Source organism: Aquila chrysaetos, chromosome 3 (genome assembly GCF_900496995.4).
Source record: "Aquila chrysaetos chrysaetos chromosome 3, bAquChr1.4, whole genome shotgun sequence".
Lineage (NCBI taxonomy): Eukaryota > Metazoa > Chordata > Aves > Accipitriformes > Accipitridae > Aquila > Aquila chrysaetos.
In genome coordinates this window covers 38,774,999-38,793,447 of record NC_044006.1, presented here as the reverse complement: position 1 = coordinate 38,793,447, position 18,449 = coordinate 38,774,999, and the positions used below count along the sequence as shown (strand labels likewise).

Genomic DNA, 18,449 nt, shown 5'->3' with positions numbered 1-18,449 from the left:
GGAGGGCTTGGGCCACTGTTTTGAGGGGGGGTGTCTTTATAGTCTTACAGGAAGTGGAAAGGACCACAAAATAATAAGGAAATATTTATAACTCAGATTAGATCACAACTGGTTTATACAGCATATATAGTACATAGTTAAAAAAACAGCCTTAAAATAATTAAGCTGATATATCTATGCAGCAAGGCAAACCCCCCAAAACTCTGTAATGACATTGGGAACAACCTTGATTTTAAAACAGAGTAAATTTGCCAGGCAACATTACACTGAATATAAAGAGAGTACAAAGCAAAATATAAACATTAGCCACATGTAAATATGTTTGGAGAACTTTCAGGATGTTACTACTTTTCAAACTGACAAAGTTTAATTTGACACCTTCTGTTCTAAAACCTTTGTTTCTATTCAAAATCACGCCTTTAGCTGCTATCAATCACTATGCTCTCCCTATTACTTAAAATACTGGCATGGGCCCTGGATAAGCTGAAAATGCCATGCAGATGAATTCTGAGATAATATGTTCAAACCTGTTATATACAACACAAATCCTGTAAAGTTATGTATTGTAAACCTACATTTATTGGGAACTAAAAGTCTTAAATCCATCTGCTACAAAGAAAATACTGTTATGCACTTTCAAGTAACCAAGTACCATCTGCAAAGGTCTTGCTACAGTAAGCAAGAAAATGGTGAAAAAAAAAAAAGATGCTAAACCTAAGATATTTAAAATAAATAAGAGTCTTCTGTCTGGTTTTCTGATAGGGATTTAGTAAAAAAACATAAGACATTAGAGGAAAAAAAACTGTGAAAGCCGAACTGCCAAACTATTGCAGAAAAAGCGCAAAGAGGATAACTGCCAAACATTAGACTCTGCAAGACCCATGAGCATGCTTATTTTAAAGAAAGCATCTATGCATTTTATCTGTGTATCCAAATGCTATTTTATTCAGTCTGACCTGTGCTATGTTTAAATAAAATAATCTGCTCTTTCACGTAGAGTCTCTAACAAACCATTTTTGCATCCTGGTATCTTTCTTATTAAAAGAAAAAAAAAGTTAATTGAAATCTGCACTTAAGGTGTAAATACCAACCCTAACTAGATCAAAGAGGGCAGCATTACAGTCATGAAAGATGTTCTCTGGGCAAAGCTTTCCAAATCAGCAACAAACACATCTAGTCTGGGAAGAAAGGGCTTCAAGGTGGAGCAACTGAACTCTTTTGTTTGGTGAATTTGTTACAGTGATAAAAATTTGCCAAATGATGAATATTTCTTACAGAATAACTAACAAAGACGCCAACAGTTTTTGGCAGAGCTGTAATTTGAATCTAAGAAGGCAAAACATTTTAGAGTATCAATGCTAAGATATGAACAGTTTTTCTTTGGTACAGTATATCTAAGATTATTTTGTATCATTCTCTGGGGCATATAGTATAATAAAAATATATGGTGTTAAAAGAAATCAGTCTAAATAGGGAGATATTTGATACAAACATTTTAGCAGAAAGTGTGAATTGCATTTCAGCATCTATTGTAACAAAGACTAAGCACATAATCCATTAAACAGTACTTCTAACTCAAAAAAATGAGTATTGTAGACTAAACTAAAGTAGGCATTTTGAATGAGCACATTTTCAGCAACTAACTCTAAAGCTAGCAATTTATCATTCAGCAAATAATTTCCTACTTTTAAAAGAATCTGTAAGTGTTACTTATGCTAATGAAGACTGTTTTTAATCTGCCCACAAACATGCTAATAGAGGGCAATTTTTTTTTTATTTACAATGCTGAAGGCACTCCAGTTTATAGAACAGAGATATGAAATTACACTTGGTAAAATGGGCTCTTAATTGTCTGAGCAACCCAAATCCTTCACCTTTAACACAAAATCTGATAGACAAAACAAAGGAAAGAACTCATGAACTAAACTTTAAATATTGACTTTTTCCCCTTCAAAAGCCATCCAACTTGCTTTACAAATCTCACTTTTGTTCCAAACGGCTGCGTTCATCACAGATATTTCCATTTCTTTTCAAAACAAAATCCATGTATAAAAGAGAAGAAAAAAGGCTGACATCACCACTACAGTATATGCATATAGTTTTAGTCTTTAGTATTAAACTTGTAAGCTGCTCATTGTACAGAAAGGTTGCTTTTGGAAAAGTCATAATACTTTGAACAAGATACATAATGGTAGCAAAGGAGTACTGAAAGCATTTTAAATTATTTACTAGGTTAAAAGGGTGAAATGGTACTTTAAATACATCAAATTTCATCATCTGGGCCATTTTTTGGTGGCAAAGTGGTATTGATCTTTCCAAATGCTTAAAATTAACTATTTCCAGAAGGTCATTATTTGATTAAAGGCATTAAAGTTGAGGGCAAGAAATGATGCACTTTGTCTTCTTTCCCATTCAAATAATAATGTAATTTAATCAGAACTATCCTTTCATGTCCTGTAATAAAAATGTTTGTCTTAAGATATTGTTCTTTACCTAACATATTAACCTTTAAATGTTATGAAGTTCTTAAGAATAATCTCTGCTTAGAGAAGATTCTTCCATAATGCAATGAAAGGATCTCCAGCATTTAAATTGATAAGGCCAAATTTCCCCTACACATTGATTGGAAAACGCATTAAACCCTTCAACTGAGATTTCTCACAGTGTTCAACAGGATCGAAAATTCAGAGAATTCTGAATCAGTAAGCTTATGCATTGAGAAGCAAAATAAACAAACGTCACTTCAGCACAAACAAGTAAGACAAGTTTAAGTAACAATGGACGCTGCTTTAATTTATCTGGGAAATGCATTTTGCATTACATTTCTATCAGCTGGAAAAATACAGCAGGGAACACCCACCGCAAGGTAAAAACAGAACATTTAACTCAAAATTTGTTTTCAGGTTGAGATTACTTAAATTTGACTTCTTTCTGGGTGAAATACCTGTGGGTTCAGACATGGGAACAAGCCTAGATGACACAAGCAGTCCTTTTTAGCTTTAAATGTTCTTCTGGAATTTCCTGACTGCAGGAAAATTTATTCTGACTGCAGGTTTATCTTTCCTAAAATACATAAATTGTCCTGGTTATCTCCTATGCAAAGCTGAGTAGACCTAAATGCTTCACAGAAGAACTGAAGTCTATTAAAAGAAAGGCCACTGGATATTTTTATAAAATTTTAGGAAAACTAATAATCTACCAGACTTAGTAGTTTTTGATACTGACCAACACATTTGTTAGTGAAAATCTTTTCAGTTGAGCTTATATTTTCAAGTAATTTTAAGCACTGACTTCTGTGAGGCACATACTTCTGAGCAATTTTAAAAACTGCTGTGAATGTTCAGAACTTTGAGATTTCCTTATTCTTCCCAAAACCCCATGTATCTTTACTTCAAGAAGCAAAAGCAGTTTTTTGGCCTGTTCCAGAAGATGAGTAGAGATACCAAAATACGGGTGCCTCTTCTCAAGACGTGGCCTGAAGTGATAATAAATGTCCCCAGAAAGATGGTTGCCTTAGTATTTTATTTACACTAATCAGCCTTTGAGCATTCCCCTAAATCAGGGAAAGTTTGAAACCTGAAGCTGTCCTTTATCTCCAGATTTTCTGGTTTATCTATTTTATTGGCTTTCATTACTAGAACATTGAAAGGAGAAGCCAGATGTGAATTTTAAGCAAATCTGTATCTGCCATCATAATAGATGAGATTTAGCAAAACAAACAAACTGAAAACCCCACAACCTCATAGGGCTTTTCAGAAGAAAGGTAAACCTCACTAGCAGGAAAAACTTCCTTTGAAGAATACTGAAACAGATTATGCCACTTCCTTAAATTTCTTATCCAACGTATTATTTAGCTACACCATCTGCCTGGATGTTACCTCCACCTCTGCTCTGGGTTGTGAAAAACAAATGACCAAACAGCTAGCAGTGGTACTGATAGTATTTCACTGCAATTTTTTTGTGATATTTTAGGGGAAAAGGATTCGTGATGTCTCTTCTTCTGTCTGCCTTTTCTCCTCTCTCGCTGTAACACTTAAAAATTAAATATTTCTATTCTTGTAAACATCCAAACAAATAAATACGAAAAGGAAACTTGCTAAAGCAACCTCTAAAATTCAATGACAATCAGCAACAAGTACAGAAACGAAATGACCTGGAGAGCTGTGGCCCTGCTCCCACAGTCTCACCTGTCTTATTAGACCTCTCCTTCTACCCGGAGCCATGGTGAGTGGCTAAGAGCCAGTGCTACCAAAAAACTTGTCAGATTAAGGTCTAAGGCTCTATCAAAACTGGTGGGTGTGTTCCCTGTTTATGAACACTTGAGACGTACCACCAGCTCATGGAAAAAAAAAAACCTAACCCATAACTGTGACTGAAAACATAAATATCATTACTTTTTAGTTGAGTACAGAGCGAATTGAATAATCTAAATGAAGGGTTTCTCCCAAGCTTGGTTTCTCTGCTCTCAGCCTCCTCCACCTTTCCTTTCCCTTGTTCAAATGTATCTTTTTTACAGTATTGCCTTCAATTGCCTAGCAATGATAGATAGGCACAAGCCCTAATCAAAAACATAATATGCATGCCTTTGAAAATCTTACATAAAATGCAACTACATTCATATGTAAAAAGAAGGAAAAAAAGTAATAGATGCAAAAAAACAGCGGGTGAAGCTTTATTCTGCCTTCCTCTACTCCAGATTCTTCCTCTTTCACACACACGATTCAACTGGCATTATAACCGTGAGATACGCGTGACAAAAATGGACTTAACAATAAAAAAAAAAATCTAAACAAGAAAAAACAACTGCTAATTATTAAATAAGTCAGTCTTGGTCTGGTACATTACTTTTTATAGTACAGACATATAAAATGGGTCAGTGGGTTTCACAGAGGGTGACTGGCAATATATGGTCCTTTATCTTCTAAGTAGAGACAAGTACTGATTTCACTGCAATTCCGATGCTTCCCTTGAAAGTAAACACAACCCTAAATCCAACCATGACCCTTAATAGCCTGTATTTCTTTATTCTTAAACACGTAATCAATTTTTGTATGGCAGCTGTATCTGCAGTTTAGTTAGAGTCTTTAATAGAAAGAACCTGGCAATTTTAAAAATCTTTTTTACTACTATCAATTTACAAGTGAACAGCAAATGTTTATTATTAAGTTGCTTACAGAGATTTAACATTTGCTTTGGGGAAAGACCTCCAGTAAAAAGGCTATAGGGCCAAAGTGTCACTTCCGTAATTACTTATACGTGTGTATATCATGTTGTTAGATGTATTTTTTTTTTTAAAGATTATAATTTCCCAGAAGGAGTAATTTAAATCCATGGCTTCTTGTTTTTTCTTTCCAGAATTCATTTTGGATCCGGGGACAATATACCACACACTGAGGAATCACAGGCTCACAGATATTTGGACTTCGTTGTAAATTCAGTTTAGCTGACAAGATGTTCCAACAAGCGACATCATTCCAAAACATACACAGCTCAAATCCGTTCTCAGACATCCCTTCACATTTGTATGGCCTAACTAAATGTTTTCATATAGGTTTGAATTAGACGTTTAAATATTCTAAGAACATTTCTTTTAACTTGCCTCTTGCAGTTCAGCTGGCTTCTGTGGCTCACAGTTTCACAGTGAAGAACGCTTAATGCTCTGATAATGCCAAGGGTGAGGGGAGTCTTAAGGGTTGAAAAGAAACATTTCCTTAACTTTCCTCCAGATTTTGTTAACCACAGAAAGTCAGAAAATTAATAATGCCCATTACCTCAATGCAGTTTAAAAAAATCTTTAAAATCCACACCTGTGAAAGACAGATGCCTCCCAGCAAATGAGAAGGGAGCAGCCTGAAGCGTGTATCTCACCCATGGAAAAATAAAGGCAATGAGGCCCTTAGAAAGCTAAAATACCCTCACTTGTAGCATGGTTGCTTGGGGCATAGACTTAAAAGAATAGGAAAGCTGGATCAAAAGGGAAGCTGCAGAGATCCAGTTTCTCCCTCCTGGGTGGGAACCAACACAAGAGTGTTTTCAGGTAGTTTGCCGTCAGGATGGGGACAACAACAGCGACAAGGGAAAAGCTCTTTGAGAGAGCAGTACTTAGTGTTAGACTTTTCCTCACCGGCCAAGCAAAGTGCCAGCCAAGCTGAGCCCCAGCCGTATTTCCAGGAAACAGCTTCAGCAGCAGCTTCTGCCCTTAAATCAGACACTGCATGGAGCAGGCACGCTTCTTCCTGCCCTGATCCCTTTGTCCCATTCCCCAGGTGAAAAGGATCAATCCCTTTAGTTAGACTCTCTCCTCATATCAAATAAGAGTAGCAAATGAGTTCTCAAAGGTGAAGCAAACTGGCTGTCCCAAAGCAAAAATAAAAAGAATCTCATTTAAGCCCTTCATAGCTTTTTTAAAAAATAACTGATTTTATATAAACAGCGGAAAGTTCCTATATCTGTAGAGTTTCGTCTTGCATGTTACATTTACTAGAGACGCTAAGCACCAGGCTCGGCAAAATACCTAGTCACCTAAGGGATCCCGCAGACGTAACTGACACGTGTGCAAATCCTGCTCAGTTGGGGTCCAAAACTTCAGGGAATTCTGCTAAGGACCACTCAGTCCAGACACCTTTGCTTTACAAAGATCCTGAAAACTATTTTCATATGCTTCTCAAATGCTGTCCTGAAGTAAGGGAACATGATATTTCACAGGAATAAAAATGAGATGACCACTGAATAACAATGTGTTTTCAGATAAAATTTGACAGATTTGGAATCGGATAAATATTTGCAAATTTGAATTTTTCCCCACTTAGCTAGCTGCATGCTTGCCCTAGCCTATTCATTATATGCCAACACTTTGGGGTAATTTGTAACCAAAAATATGAAGCTTGACTTAGAGGTTACATTTGAAGAAAATGAAAAAATGGACACAAGGAGAAATTATTAGGAACAGTGAAATTAAAAATTATCTGGAAAAAAACATAGTCTCCTTTCTCACCTTGCACCTAGAAATCCTGTAACATTCTTTCAGGTGTAGTGTGTTTTGAATTATCCAGTTTAACATTAAGGGAGAAAATGCACATCTATTATTTCTTACTCCTTCCTTTGCCCGACAACCCTTCACCTGAATTGTAATCGGTCTCTCCTTTAACAAATCGCTTCTGGGACCGTTACTGTATATTTGTGTTTGCATAAGATGCCTTTATTCTTTCCCGTAACGTGTTTAGCAGCTCTCGTTTTTTTCAGGAGGAATTTTACCCTGTCATTTCCTGTTTAGTTACGGGTTGAGCTTGCTTTTGTTTTCTGCGCTGTTTACTTGGTACCCCGCTTCCCCCACTGCCAGGAACCACGGGCTGCTCTCTAACTACTCAGCCTCCTCCTCGGCTTTGGCACTACAGCTTTGTTTTCATTTCTGTACGTCATTAAGTCTCGTACAGCTTGCTCAGACTTTTCGCCCCCTTTTTTTTTTTCAATGGGGCTTTAGTTTCCTGTTAAAACACCGATATACTGAATCTTCAAAAGCCTCTCGAATCAGTGATCTGCCCACAGCAGGCACGAGCAACCTGAGAAATCAAGAACATGGCTCTTTTCCCAGCTAAATCTGTGTCGCCATGCGGGGAAAGGAATGTTTCACCCACGAAGCCGGCAGCACTGGTGTCCAGCCCATGGCTCCCCACCACCCCCAAGGGCATGGGGTGCCCATGCTGTGCCCCACGCACAAGGGGATACTTGTGCAAAGTGACTGCATGTGGGGGGGATGTACCTGGGGTGGGACTCCGGCACGCAGGGGACAGCGGCAGGACAGGAGAAAGGCAGATGGAGCGAGAGTGGATGGTGAGGGTGTATACGGGAGAGGAATGGGGTGGGAAAGAGTCAAAGGAGGGCTAAGAGGAGAGCTGTAACAAGAGAAATTAGTGAAGGTGGCGAAAGGAAAACAAAACAGAAGGTGAAGATACAGAAAGCAGGAAGAGAGATTAAGAAAATCCATCCTGCCAGAAACAGCACCTCTTGTCAGGCAGACAGCAGGTGCTGCCTAGGGAAGAGCTGATTCATGCATCTGGAGTGTAGGAACTGAAACACCTCTACCTAAGAAAGAAAAACTAAAAATAAAAGACTCAAAGGAGGTGGGAGAGGGTGCCACGCTTTTTTTGCTTTGGCAATCCGGTGCTTCCCGACTGCACAACATTTTTCAAATAGTTCTGTGAAGAAACAAGAGCTGGATTTCCGGACCCTTGCAAGAATCCTGATGACTGTTCATGTCAGCGTTCTGTCTTCCAACACAAGCCCTTCCTGCCCTCCTCCAGACTCATTTTTGAGACATCTGCAGCCACAGCACCTCCAGGGCTTCGGCTGCACCTCCAGGACGAGATTTCCCCTTTGTTCGGGGTCTGCACGGACACCGGGGGAGTCCGTAAGAGAGGTGGCACTGCCATGCAGCGAGGGACACTGATGGCACACCTACAGTGACCTACCCCAGCTCAGCTCTGGGGGACTTGTAATGCAGTCAGTACCTGCTGGCCAGGTGGTAAGAGTGTAGGTTTTTAACCCTCTCTGCAGCAGTCTGGGGGGCTATCTATGAAGCCAAATCTTCTGCTCCAAACTGTGCCTTCAGTGGCTTTCAAAAACTATTCTGCTCACCTTCTTCTGACTGACTTTGAACACTGAGTCTTACCTCCCCGTCTCCAGCACTTTCAATATTGCCACTGCATCACAAATCACTGGCAACGGATAAAACAATCTCTTTCTAAAGCTACTTTTTTTTAAACCTCCCCTGGAAGCCTTATTACAGATCAGATTTGATGAATTTCTATCAGATGCACTGCACCACTCCTCTTGCCTGACAATACCTGCAACAGCTTTTAGGGAATCTGCTCAGTTGCATTCTGCACAGATTTTTTTTCCTTGCTGTAAGAATTGTTTTAGAACCTTATAATGAAAACTTTCTATCAAAATTGCATTAATTTCTTCTCTGTGTAGGAAAAGTAGCCAACAGTGATCTACTAAAGAGTAGATAGTTTCAAAAAAAAAAACCTTACTAAGTATTGAAGGCTGTTTAATAATGGCAAACTGAAAAATTCAGCTAAAAAAATGGATTTATAAAAAAAGCAAAACAATTTACAGACAACATTTAGTTTCCAAAAAACTAACCATAATCTGTTTTCATACGAAATACTGGAGTGTTTTAAATTAAAAAAAAAAAAAAAAATCAATTTTCTATTTGCCAAAATTCTAAACACTTTGAGGATTCTTTTTTAGAAAGACTCTTTTCCCCAAAGGAAGAGGTAGAGGGAAGAGTTTGCAGTGAGACAAAATTCGTGGTGAAAAACTTTGGCAGCAAATTTTATTTCTGCTAAATTTAGGTAGCAGTGAAGACTACAGTTTTGGTTAGAAGCTCTTCTTAAAGCGAGGTGTTTACTGGCATGTTATTTTGAAGAACAGCACAGTAGGATGACTTCTTTAATAAGTGGGCATAAAACCCAGAGATTAGAAAATCTCAGAGTGAGAGACAAAACCCCCGTGCAATATCTCATTCCTTTGCCAAAGCAAGGAAGGTTTTTAATAAAGGTCATGGAGAAATAATCTCCAAAGACGGCACTGCCTCCTTCCCCCTATATGTTTACTCTTTTCTTTCACTCCTTTACAGTGAAAGGCAGACCTTTACACGCGCGCACACACACATGCACACACAAAAGGAAACAACAACCAAAGGGGGGGGGGGGGGGGGGGGGGAGGAGAAAAAAAAGCCTGAAATTTTAGTTACACCACATGTGGTTTTCATTTGTGAAAAATGAACAAGCTGTTTGTGGTTAAACTGTCTAATCTGCTGTTATCAATCTAGCGCTGCATTCAAGATTTACAGGATACATCAGCTTCTGTGCCACATTAGCTGTAAAAGGGAGAGGGGGTGGGAGGAAAAAGGAGGAGGAGAGAGTTTATCCTGAGGAATAATATTTCCAATGCAGCCACACTCACACTACATCTGGTTGTGCTGGTAGCGGCAGTTAAATTGAAATATTTCACAGCGTGTGTCAGAAACATGCAGAATGGTAATTATGACAGATCTGATTAAGCCTGAGTGCCACTAGCTCCCTGGCCAGCTCCGGTTGTGCAGGTGTGACCTTGTGCGTGCCTGCGTGTGTAAATAAAATTAATTACAAGCGAGAGGGCGAAGGCTTCGGTGACATCACAAAGCGGAGAAACTCCCAAGGGGGAGACCTAATGGAATATTTTCCCTCAGTCTAATAATACAGTTCATATTGACTTGAGGTAATTAGTGGGATCATTAAAGCAGTTTTCCCGGCGTATTTGGCTGCCTGATCAGATTAGTGAAAATGTTCTTCAGAACAAGCCCTGTGTGGTCTGCCAGAGAAGGAGGAAATAAAAAGCAACAAAGCATATTTTGGAATGATAAGCAGCACTGGACTTTTTGCACAGCATTTTGCAGGGCTGGTCTCGGGAGCCTGTGCGCCCAACTCTCCTGACCGATTCAATCTTTCATCCGAGGCACACGTGCTCCCGCTGCGCGTCATCTAAGACTTTTTAATTTTTGTTTCTCTATCCTTCAAAACTACGCCACCTCTATCCCTTGCTGCTTAAAAAAATCCAAACAGATAAAAGCCTTGTGGAAGCCCTAGCCTTAGAAGAATTGCATTAAGATAACTGAGGGAAGGAAGAAGAATAAATATGTGCTCAGCAATCCTCCACTTCTCCCCAAAAAGCTGTCAGAAGATTGAAGGCACTGGTTTGAGAATTAGTAACATTTCCATTTCCTAACGAGCTTACCCCAGAAAAAAAAAAAAAGGGAAAAAAAAGAAAAAAGTTTAACTATGATATAAAGTCTTCCACAGGAACAGAACACAGAGCCCTAATCAAGAAATGGACCATTTGTTTAAAAACAGTCTATTGAGCATGCTCTACCTTGCAAATGGAATATGCCAAGCTCTGTCACAGATGGCAAGCTTTGACAGTTCCCATCCGTAGCGTCGATACTCGACAGTTCAGCACAAGATCAGTGACATTCTGTCTCATTAGAGCCACGCTAATTATCACAGCTAGTTTCAGGGGAAACCATGTGTTGCAATGGTCAATTTGAAGGAGTCTGTGCATCAACAAACTGGTAATAAGGATCAGACACCTTATTATATGACAGCATGCTGCCTATGATCTGATTTACTGAATCAGAGGTACTGAGGCAACACTGAAGCCTGATGGGTTATGGAATCGCGTGTACACAATGCGGATGTGAAATATGCTTTCAAAATAAAAGGGAGCTATATAGAAACAATACAAATAAAAATTTTAAAATGGTGAAGTTATAATGAGGACTTTTTTCATTTGTGATTAAGACATGCAGAGATCTTCAAGATCTTGTCAGCCAGTTTTATCTTTAATCAAATAATATAAGATAAATAATTCAAAACGAAAACTGTAAAATTATGGATTATGCTAAATTATAATTCATTCCATACTCTGATTTTTCAGTTTCAATAACATGTACCAAACATTCCTTATGTTGTGCCGTCTTGCTGTTTTAACAGAATTTTATATTTTGTAAAGGGCTTTCTCTGCTTGGCTCTCTTCTTTCATTTGTATATTTAATGACTTAAACTTGTACTTCTCCTAGCTTCTCCCACACATCCCTTCCACCGGACAAAAATCACCCAACCAAGACCCCCCCTTTGCCGTTTCTGGCCACCTGCAGGGCTGCATAGTGCCAGGAGCTCAGCAGTCCCAGCCCCAGGGACGCGCTGCAGGCTGAGGCCGTGAGAGCGTTCAGCATTCACTCCCGACCAACGCAGGGCAGGTGCGCACCACATCCCTCCAGGGAGGCTCTCCTTAGGGCTCAAATATACAGCGTTTCCTGAAGCTGCTACCAGTTCTTTAAACGGCCTCTATGTGGATTGTAAGCAGCGTTTGCACAGCTCACGCTGCCACCCGCCTGGCTGGGAACCTCTAGCAGGAGCTGACTTGACCCCACGTGTAAAGCATGCTCAGGAAGCACACTTTTTCATTGGTGTGTCAACAAATCCGGCCTTTTTGTGTTGAAAGCTCTGCCTGGCCCCAGATTGCTGCTTGAAGAGGCCAATATAATACCCTTACCAGCTAAGTATTTTCCATTCTGTACCTTTTTATTTGGCTTGAACTATTTGAGGTTTTAATGCTTTTTTTTCCCTCTATGCAGATTTCCATGGGCAACTGCACACTGATATGAACCACCTTGGAGATTTTAAGGCAGTTTCTCTTCAGTGCATCTTTGTTGATTCAAGAAGTTGCTGTCTACTTTTTACTAGTGGGAACCCAAGACTCACTGAAGTCAACCCAATCCACCAAGGTCATACCCATAATGTGGGATACAGCCAAGATCAGTGCCGGTCCTTCTCCATGTCTACCCAGATCAAGCAATAAGCGAGTTAACTGAACTCAATTTTTCTACCCCCTTTCTGAGACAGAATTTAAAAAAAACATACATAAGGAAACTTCCTGAGGCTTTAACCTTTATTTCTGCAAAGAGATGTCATAAAAGAAATTAAGACATGGGGCAGAGGAAGGACCTGGAGCACTCTAAGCACACATTTCGTTCCCGCAATAGAAACCCGAAAAGCTCCTTCTCTCCGACCCGGGCGAGACAGAACACACTATGACTCTGCAACATGATATTTTGTGAAAGAAACAAATCAGCTCTATCTGCCAAGTTTCACAGCTTCACTGAACGACATGCCGCTTTATGGGGCAATTCTTGATTGCACGCAGAAGCCCATCTTGCTTTCTCAGTTCACACTCTTCCTCTCCCATCCCTGCTGACACCCGATCCTGTCCTGACTCTTGCTGCTCATGGCACCTCTTCAACTGCCAGAGCAATCACCCCGGGGTAGCAGAGGGGGGAGGAAAATAAATTAAAAAAGTAAAATTAAAAACATAGAGGCTGTTGTGTGGTGTACTTCTGCAGCTAATGTTTTCTAACTACTGTATCTCGCCTTCCCACAAGGGCGAGGGGTTTATTTCCAGGTGGACCTGTGAAACAATGGCAGACCTCAGAGCATGTTTTGTTTCCACCTCGCGTCTCCCCGTGCAGTATCCCTCCCCGCTCCACAGAGAATCCATTGTACGCTGAGGGAGGCAGGGGGAAAGAAGGTTTTTAAGCCAAGATTTAAACCCAGGAAGTGACTCAGCTGCTCTGAGGGAGACAAAAGCAGGAGAGGACTTGACAGAGACATGGGGTGACAGGCAAAGGACCGAGCCCCCTCCTGCCCCCCAGGCTGGACCCCGCTGAGGCAGCCTGAGGTGCAGCGCCCTGAGGAAACAGCTTTGGGAATAAATGTCAAGCCCCTCCCTCTTCAAGCCACTTTGTTACCAGAGGGTTACTCTTGGTGATAAAAAGGTTTCTTTCCCCCTCGCTGGAAAATAGTTGAATAGATTGTTCTATATCTGCAGTAATGGCATGTTACATCTTCGTGCCAGATCCACAATACTGTGCTTGTTCAGTGTGGGAAGCTGTTTAAAAATGACTTTCCTATTAGAGTATATAGCTTAGTCTCTAGATGGAAAAAGCCAGATCAAAGATATAGCATTTATAAAACTGCTGGTTAAAAAGATAAAAGTGAGATAACAGACATCAATTTTTCACTATAAATCTCCGGGTTTACTACAACATTAAAATTTCCAGTAAAAGCAGGGTTTTATATACCTGAACTCTAATGGCCTATTCTGAAAATATTTATGTCAGGAAAAGCATGGTATTTGCATGCCAAAAGCAATTTTAGTGCCAATGTTTAGCATTCCCTTCCCATTTAACTCCTTACCATCTACTCACGAGTATCAGATGCTCTGCCTAATGCCTACCGGGTGCACCTCCCCACACAGCCTTTCGGAGGAGGACGCTCCAGGTGCGTACTAAGGCAAAAAGTCGAACACTTCTAATAAAATACAACTGCACAAAAATACTTCCCTGATGGCTTAAGATGGAGTCTCTAGCATGGTCTGAACCACTGATTTTACCTCCATGCCTTGCCTGTGAAACTACTCATTTCCAAGGGGCTAACTGCCTAACCAAAGTGAAAGACGGGGACAGAAGGACAGGAAATTGGGCAACGCAATGCAACAGCTCAGAAGTAACGGGTCGAAACCCTCCGTAATTAGATGAGGTTTCTGGAGTTATGGGTAGTACTCCATTAGTTTTATTCTAAAATTAAAATTGGAGCATGGTTCTGTGAGAGCCAAGCATCTTTCCTTCAACATACAGGCATTTTTATTTGGTGAGAAGAGAGGGCATTCAGCACCTACCTGGCCATACACAGCAATCAGCAGGATTGACGCTGCAGAAAAGTGTTGATTTTACCTATTTATACTACTATTATTTAGGTATAATAATAGGGGCTAACAGCCTTACATGGTAGTGCATGGGACTCTCAGAGTACAGCAGTTGATATTACTTCAGTTTTTGCAACCTGTAGTTTCCTAAATTTAAGAAAGATTTAGCACTATAAGCTGATTTTCAGCAAAGTTTTTTCTTCCCTGCTTCATACTAGCATGTGCAGACCACAGCTTTCCAGGATAAGCCGATATGCCATTAACATAAATGTAACTTCTCAAAACACAGCAAACATACAGAAACACTACAAGTCTCTACTTGCCTTATCTCTTGGGGCTCTTACGTTTGGGGTTTTTTTGTTTGTTTGTTTGTCTGTTTTTATGGAATAAAATTAGATTTCAGCATCTGTCACCATCAGGAAAAAAACTCATCCCTGGCTCCCACATGAAAACATTGTAACCAATGCACAGTTACTGAACCATGATGCCTTAATGATCATTACACAAATCAACTTTTTTTTTGTTTGAAATAACGAAATTAAGAATGTGCTTTCATAATTACTTGAATCAGACTGTCAGGTTATAAATTTAATAGAAACCCAATAAGATCAAATTGTAAAAGTAACGTATACCACGCAAATTTATATATGCGTGGATTCTTTTCATTTTGACTTATTCAGGTGTGCTGATTAAATGTTAGTAAACAATATTGTTACTATTGCCGTTCTGCCACTAAAAAACAACAACCTGGGAGCAGATGCAAAGCACTTGGTAAACCTTTCTGTCTTCCTTTTGCATGCATTTTTCTAAAGCTCTCTTTTCAACATAATCTTAACAAAAAAATACATAGGCCTATTAGGCAGACAACTTGCAATAAAACTGTAAGATTTTAAATACCGACATTAGGTGTTTGCCAATTACAGTTCTAAAATTCCCCACAGATATGATGTATTCAAGCAATTTGAATTACAGTATCTTCCTTAGCTCCTCAGTATAACCATAGTAACTTTTAAAGTATGTATTTTGAATTTAACAGAATTTGAATTTATTCTGCAGATAATATATCGATTCTTAAAAACATAGGAACTTTAAAAATATACAGAATGCATACATTCCTATACGGGAAAGGAATTCAACATTTGAAAGAATCTTCTAGATAAATCCCCAAACTCATTCAAACCTATGTGCCAGATAGTCCCTTTTCTTTGGGAAAGCCAATAAGCCGCCAGCAAAGCGCACCATGAAACTACAAGTACGCAAAACGTCACTCACCTAAGCCAGAGCACGATCTCACTAATATCACTGCAATCTCTTCCTGCTCCCATCACCCCTTCCTTGCCCTGCACTATGACCTCTGCCGTACTGAGCCCCTGTAGCCAGCTGGTTTGTTGAGCATCAGATCCACATGCGGTCCTCCGTCAGTCAGGTTACTCTTGCCAAAGGCACTAACACAGTGCAAGGGAAGATACTTGGTTTTTTACCTCGGCACTACCTAAATAGAAACTTCTGTAGCGCATCATTTAATAGCTCTTCTGTACAAAGTGCTCTAGTCAGCAGAACATTATCTGCAGTCTCCTGGCTCAGGCAAGTCCGGCCACCTTGCAGATGCTGGCTGCTTAGACACCCAGTCTAACGTGACCCAAATCAGTTCCTTAAAAAAAAAAAATAAAAAAAATAAAAAGGCCCTCCAGCAAACAACTGTCTTTGTCCACTGGCAGAGCTGTTTTAGGTCATGTACCATTTTATACCCTAACTCCAGACTACACTCACGATCAAGTTTTTATATCCAAAATAAGATAAGAGCAGCAATGTTCGATTTTAGTGATTTTAAAAACAAAACTGTTAACTATCGCATCATTTTCTAATACGTGTCCTCCAGGCTTTTCACTATAACTGGAAGTGGTTATGCCAGCATTTCCAGTTCTGAGCAGGAAACCAATATCCCCAAATTAAAAAAAAACCCCAACAACAATGGACCTCTCTCAAGAGAGGTTCTCTTAAAGAATATCTTTGAACAAGCCCCTTTTTTGTGCAAGGGAGACTTCTTTGCCCCAAGAAATATTTCTCTTTACCGTTGACAAGCTCCAATGCCGAATTTTTTACAATACAGGTATCTCCTTTAACATACATGGCTTTGCTACATATTTAAAGCTTGCTAATTGGCCGACTAGTAGTCAACTGGTTAGAGAAGACCAAACACATCCAGTTTACCTAAGAGGTTACTTCTGTGAAGCAGCTTTCTACTACAAGTGGTACTTCGGCTCACTACAGACTTGAAAGCTTGTTTAACACATAAATTAACACTGCATTGCTTAAAGTGGGGAGAAAAATAACCTCTGAGAATACAGGCATAATCTCCACAATAAAAGGGAAAAGAACTACGTGTTTGATGTTGTTTCTTTTCTATACTTGGTAGCAAAGTTTGTACAAGAATCTAAATTTTATACCAATACTCCAAAAGAACTGCACTGCATCCTCCAGAAGCTTTTGTGCTTCATTTTGATTACCTGTCCCTTTTAAAGTCAGCATTGGAAGAGCTGTCCCGTCTAGAAATTTTAAGGCTACTCACTTAAATAACTATACTATCACAGAAATCAGATCAGATCAAAATTACGTGGACAGACAGATTGGCTTCATATCTTAGGTTTACGGAGAACTGCAATGGGAAGGGGAAGGTGTAGAAAACGGACAGTTCTCTAACCCTGAGTCTTGACATGTAAATAAAGACATCTGAGGAGCACACAGGTTGGAAGGGGCTGTAACATTCTATCATAATTAGAAACATTTCAAGAGCCCTGTAATTTCCAATCAAAATTACAGTAATTTCCGATATACAAGCCATGATTCATGACAGAATTTTTACATTCCATGGGAGATTATAGTGGCCTGATGTATGACACACTGAGTACAGCACTAACATAAACAATTCAGTTTAATGTTTAAACAGCACTTGGTGTTTAGAATCCCACAATAAAAGAAACATATTATTGTAGAAATTATCACTTTGACAGTGATTGAAGGGTAGGCAGGCATGTGGCCTATAAAGCTATAATTTTTACAGTCCACAGCTTGAGTTTAATCATTTTGATATAACATTTCCAAAATATCCCTTAAAATGCTCCTTACAGCATATAACTTAAAAGACAACATCCTTTCTGTACAATGAAATGGAGTAAACTCCAATATGTGAACAACACAGAAGTCAAAAGTTAAAGGCTGTTAAAAAGAAAACCAGCACTAAAATGCTGACGGTCCAAGAAACGTTGGTCTAACTGATCATTAGCAGCATTCCCTGCAAGATGCTGTATCTTTCTACGAAGCAATTTTAGAGAAGTAAAGGAATAGTAACTAAGTGGACTTAACATTTCATCTAATGTGGAAATTCAGCATTGCAAGCATTGGTGCCTTTCCCATTTCCTTCAAGCGTCAGTATAACTGTGGTTCTAGTCTCTCCCATTTTTCTATGTTTTTCCTTTACTTGCCTCTTTAGTACATTCTCACTGAAATCAATGCTTTTGCATACGCTGGTGATCTTTCTCAGAAGATACGTCACTTATGATAATCACACCTAACAAGTGCTTGCTGATTTCCCTCTCTTGCCACTAAACTTGACAGAAGTTCTTCAGCTGAAGAAAACAGAATAGGAAACCACACAACAAAGGCTTAAAACTGAATCTGCAATATATATGCATGCACACACGAAGGTAACCAAGCAGCCATTGTATTCCACAAAGATCATACATGTTTTCTCAGATGTAACTTGTATAACCGTAATTTGTTGGGTTTTTTCTTTGGTTTTGATGTGGACAGTGCTGCCCCACCTCCTGTGCACAGTGGGTCTGACTAAATATTTTTGCAAAATATAGAACACCAGTGTTCCTTGTTAAAAGCATATGCAATTGCAAAACACCAAAGCCTCGAGATGAATTCAGCAGCAATACACAGAGCTTGCCCACAACTTTTGCCACGTCCACGCCAGCTAAGAACTGATGAACCTGATGCTTTCTGAGCTGCGCCAGACCCACGGGTGCGCAGCAAAGGCATCTCGCTGGTGGGGAAGAGGGAGGGATGTATCTCAGGAAGCCGCTTCTCAACCCTGCCTGGTCAAGGGTAACGAGAGGTTACCTTTGGAGCTCTGAGCTGTG

The 18,449-nt window shown here is 39.6% G+C and overlaps 1 protein-coding gene across 7 annotated transcripts in view; it reads right to left on the bottom strand.

Moving 5' to 3' along the window:
* Positions 1 to 18,449, bottom strand: part of SATB1 (SATB homeobox 1) — a 94,149-nt gene that overhangs the window by 8,650 nt on the left and 67,050 nt on the right. The window lies entirely within an intron of this gene.